This window comes from Hordeum vulgare, chromosome 1H, assembly GCF_904849725.1.
Source record: "Hordeum vulgare subsp. vulgare chromosome 1H, MorexV3_pseudomolecules_assembly, whole genome shotgun sequence".
NCBI lineage: Eukaryota > Viridiplantae > Streptophyta > Magnoliopsida > Poales > Poaceae > Hordeum > Hordeum vulgare.
The window spans coordinates 295050692-295056427 of NC_058518.1; positions in this window are offsets into that span (position 1 = coordinate 295050692).

The following is a 5736-nucleotide window of genomic DNA, read 5'->3' on the forward strand; positions in this document are numbered from 1 at the left end:
TGGTGAAGTATGTTTTGCCATTGGAACACTTTCTGTAGATGACATATTTCAGATTTGTTCTATGTTTGGAGCTTGGTTCCATGAGATGTGGTGAGCCCAAGAGTTTGATTCTTGGTTTTGGTAGTTAAGGGTGACCCCCTCTACCCCATGTTGGTTTTGTTTCATGTTTAGGAACCCTTATGTGCAAGTTGTGCCCATTCAAAGTAGGCATGTGGCTGAAATTCCAGATCAGTGTCTGAGAATCTGTTTATATTTTCTTCTCCTGTAGATGAGCTTCTGTAGGTCAATGTGCTATGATTGAGCCTTAGCTTTCAACTGGAAAGTTTAAGCTTATATGTTTGGCTAGCTCCCTGTAAATTTTCATTCCATTTGGAGTCCTGTAGATATTGTTTTGTTTTCTGTCAAAATGCTTCAGAGCATAAACAGATAGTGAGAATCTGGAATTTTCACAAAGTCCCTGAAATCTGATATTTTTGGGCAAGTTAGCAGCTGTGTAATTTTCTGTGTGAAACTCCTTTGCATTATCTTTTTTCTTGTGCTTGTAGTAATCTTGGGTAGGTACTGGCACATATCTTATTTGGCATATTTGGGTGGCTGTAGGTGGCTTGCATGTAGGTCTCAAAAGGGTATGATGCTGTTTATGGCAGATTGTGTAGTTTTGGTATTTTGATGATTGTGAGTGCATAGTTGATGGTGTGGTGATATTCTTTGCACCACCCCATCCATGTTGGTTTGTTTTATGTCTTGGCTACCTGGAAATACCAGAGTTAAGCCATTGGAGTGTGTGGTGATGAATTTTACACGTAGCACGTCATTTCTTGTTTCGTTGTTTCGTTGTTTCCCGTTGATCCGTAGCTCCGTTTGCAATGTTCTTTATATGCTTTTGCATCATTTTCACGTGAAGCATCTGATCATGTCATTCTCATGCATGTTAAGATAGCTTAGGGTGCATTTGTGTCCAGGGACATGTACTTACTTCTCGTGCTGGTGCTAGTGAGTAGAATAGAGATGCATGTCCATATTCATCTCATGCATCATGTGCTTGTTGCATCTTGATGTGCTGTTGTTCATTGGATGCTTTTTTTGTGTTGGGTAGCACCAGGATCGGAGAACGAGTGCGTGGATCCGGGAGAGTACGTGCAAGACGAACAAGAGCAGTTCCAAGCTGAGGATATCACAGGCAAGATGATATGACCTTGATTCCATCTCTAGACTTGTTATGCTAGATTACGCTTCTTCCATCATATGCTTGTGGCCTACCACTGAAATAATTGCCTCCTGAATTGCCATGAAACCCATACACTTATCCTTCCTAGCAAATCTTGAATGGCTAAGTAGGCTTGATCAGCTACTAATGTTAGCGTTGCTAGTTGCAGGTGCTTTGTCTCATGTGATAACATGAGTTGATATCATTATGATAAATCTGTTATTTAATTAATGCACCTATATACTTGGTAAATAATGGAAGGCCTAGCCTTTTGCCGGGTGCTTTGTTCCGTTATTGCCGCCATAGTTACCGGTTACCGGTGTTTGATTCTATATTGATCGCTCCTAACATGTTCGGGGTTGTTATGGGGACCCCCTCGATAAATCGCCCAGTGCTAAGACTTGTTCGGCAGGACCCAACATTGGTGTTAATTTGCTAATCACTTAATAATAATCTGCATAGGGAATGATCACCCCGAGGATCTTTTATCAACAACCCGGGCCAGTGCTCCCCATGAGTGTTGGTCCAACCTGGTCTGCCTGCGGGGCCACAACAAGGAAACTTGAGGTTTGGTTCTCATAGCTAGTTCCATCCGTCGTGTCCTGAGACTGAGATACGCGGCTCTTATCGGGGTCGTCAACACGACGGGAGGTCCTGCTAGTCTTGTCTTACCTTAGCGATATATCTTGCATATCGGAATCCCGTTGAAGCTTTGGGTCTCCCCAGAGCTGAGGTTTTCCTCTAAGGAATCCGACGAGATCATGAGATTCGTGATAGAGGATTACTTTGCGGCCCGTGTACGTTTGTGATGGACTAGTTGGAGCACCCCAGCAGGGTTAATCTTTCGGAAAGCCGTGCCCGTGGTTATGTGGCATCTTGGAATATTTGTTGACATCCGGTAATACACAACTTAAACATAAGCTAATAAAATTGCCAACTATGTGCGTAACCATGACTGTCCCCTTCGAAGATCTCTCTTCGATCGGGAACACGGTGGGGTTATGATTGACGTACGTAGGTGTTCAGGATCACTTAGTGATCAGTTATTCATCGACCGCTAGAATAGACCACCTTCAATACATGTTCTACGTAAGTTAGCCACCATATAAAGCTTAGGATGCTGCAACCTAAATACTCCACATTTCGAACCTAATAACTTGACTAGTTCTGGCACCGAGGTCATAGATTACTGAGTCCTCGTGGCTCACAGATTCCTTCACAAAACCAACAGGTTCAGGTACCCCCGAGACAGGTGATCCCGACGGCACACAGCTGGCGTGGCAGTACGATGAGGAGAACGACCGCTTGTACGTGAACTATCCCGAAGACTGATGCGTGGTCGTGATCATGGGCAAGCATGCAGGGTAGCATAGTCATTTCTCATGTTTTGTAGTTCGTAGCGGAACTACCTTGTTTGGATACGTGATGTAACTCTGATATATTTATGAGATGACAGTTGAATCCCTTATTGACATTCCTCTGTTATTATGTATGTGCTGTGTTACCATGTTTGCGAAACGCTTAGATGCGCTTCTTTCCAATTCGGGGCCTTGTTCTCCAAATCATTTGATGATAAAAGCGGCCGCCTATGTAGACTATGCAGACTTTCAGGTCATAACAAGGCCACTTCGCAACCAAAATCCAGAGTACGTATTAATATGTGTTTTCGTTTGTTTATTTTACTTATGTTGTTTTGTTTCGGTAATTATTTTCTTATAATCTATAATTTATTTCATGCAGTAATTGGGGTTGAAGACAGAAGCGGTGTTATTGCAATCTTGAGATTTTTTATATGTGTTACATAAGACAACATGTATATGTTTTTCATGTTATTTGTGACAATACGTATATGTTTTTGATGTTATTTAAGACAATACGTTGTTCATGTTATATAAGACAATACTATGTGCACTTCAGCCGACGTCGATTGTGCTATTTTTAATGCAAAATGCATGTACCGACGTCACGCGGGAGCAGTTGAAAGCGACTGCATGCACCGACGTCACGCGGGAGCAGTTGTGAGCGAGTGCATGCACCGACGCCATGATGGTGCTATGTGTTCCGTGCAAAAACCCGTCGCGTCGATAGCATGCACCGACGTCACGCGCGCAGCCGTCCCGACAGCGACTGCATGCACCAACGCCACGCGAACGCAGTTGACAACGTCAGTTCGTTCGTTCAAAATGGTCGTGCCGACTGCATGCACCGACACCGCGCGGGCGCAGTTGACCCCGTTGGCGCAGCGGACAGCATGCACCGACAACATAGCAAATTTTATAGAATTTTCAACAACAACGCAATATTTATATATTACTAAAACAACAGAATTACCATTACGTATAAAATCTTTAAACACAAAATATGATAAAATATATGTGGACAATTTATATGTCTCTTACAACATTTTCAAAAGATATACGAAAATCATAAAATAATCTAGTCCCGTAGAAAACTCAAACACGCATGAACCTTCTCTGATGTCATCTATTTCTTCCTCCTTGCAACCCTAATAACTTTGTCTTTCATTTCCCAAGTGTGTTCTTTAAAGAAAAAATAATTTGCGCTATGATTAGCTCCCTCGCATCATCAACCGATCTCTCCAAAACAACACTCAAATCATTTTAGTCCACTATAAGTGTTCATAGTAAAGAGTACTAATATTAGTTTTTTACTTGTGAAAAAGATCGATCCCATGTATCACCATTCCAATTTTTAAAGAAATGAAGAACAAATAATCCACATGAGTTCCTGATGCATGTAATTAACAATAAATAATTATGCATCACACACATATAATACATCAACGTTATATTCAACTACATACTCACCCATCTTCTTGTTGAGGCATGTCGTAGGTTTTAATAGGCCATGTGGATACATCCGGGTACTGCACAGATGCGGTTGCATTTGCTTCTGCAATATCTGCTCCAATTTCTCTTCTCTAAAAATAACAATAAGAACACAAGAAACTTCTAATAAATAATGTAAACACACGATGGTTTTCTAGTTGTACTGTCAAGTTCTTTTCCCATCAACGAGTCTAGAACTTGGAACTCTTACTTTTTCTTATGCATGACGACCGTAACCCAATGGGTGTTATCCTTGTTGAGAGCCATATAAGCCTGCATAAAAAAAGAGAATATTAACTAGATCAATGCAACATTTGTTATAATAATGCATTATTCGTATACATTACAACCACAAGAACATACCTTAGGTGCTTTGAAATACTCGTTGAGACACCTATTTACAGGTTCATTAGAATTTGACACTTTTTCATACTCATTACCGTTCAAATTCTTATCCTTTCTATATTCAAGCAGCCACTTCACCCTCCAAGTAGGTATCATGTAACGTTCGTCTTTAGCTTCCCCCAACAAAAAAGATGAGTACGCATTCATAACCTCAAAATAATATAACAAATGTAATGATTGTACTTTGTTGTCAAATATAATGTTAAAAATATAAATAACTTACATCGCCGCTTATCCATTGGCGGTTCAGAATCTGACAATCTCTCTCTGCAGTCAAAGCGTCGGTCACACCATCATTGAAAATTTCTGTAGCTTTATGTTTCTTTGAGCACTCACATGCGCGTAAGAACATAACACTCGCTTTTATCACATCGACGTTAGCACTAGTTTTCTTACCATCTACTTTATTAAACAGTTCTGCAAATCAAAAATTAAAATTAGTAAACATAACACTATAATAAACTTTGTTTTACGAAAAAAATATTGATTTATAATAATCTTACTCGCTTTGGCATAACGTTTTGCACGCTTGATGGATTTAACAACAACAAAAGGGCACTTTACGGCTCTTGATGCAGTGCGTTTACGTTCGCCAAGCCCCTTTTCCACTTGCTCATCTACTCCATTATAATGACCTGATCCATGTGATGAAATTTCATTTGTATCTAAATCCGTGACCGCCTTCTCATCTGATACCTCAAGTACTTTGATAGGATCATTCCAATCACCCTTGAAACTATTCAGATATTCTGGAGTGCAATAATAAGGTACCTTACCACCGTCATCGTCATTCTGCTTATTAATTTTACCTTGAGAAGGTGTGCGATAGTCGTCCTTATTAGACTGATAAACAAACTGCTTATGACCAAATACACCATCATTAATGTCACCATATAGATTCTCTTCTTCTTCCTCCATGTTACCGGTTCTATAGAACACACCGGTTTTGTTCATTTTCTCAATCATCCTCTAAAAATATATTTATTCACAAGAGCTACGTAAGTCAATGAAATACATTATGCACAATAGTAAAAATGTGTTGCACCGTTACCCGTGCGCATAACTCTCGCAAGCGACGCATGTTCTTGTGTATTTCCTTCAGCTCATGCAAATGCGGTCCATAACATTGCTCGCGGAAGCTTCTGATGTGTTGCTCTCTTTCTTCTTTCCACTAACAGTAGATTTTTTAGGACTTGATTTTTTATTTTTTCAGCTTGTTCTTGAGCAATCTTTTTCACCCTATACTCATATGTAATATTGTCATCAATCTACAAG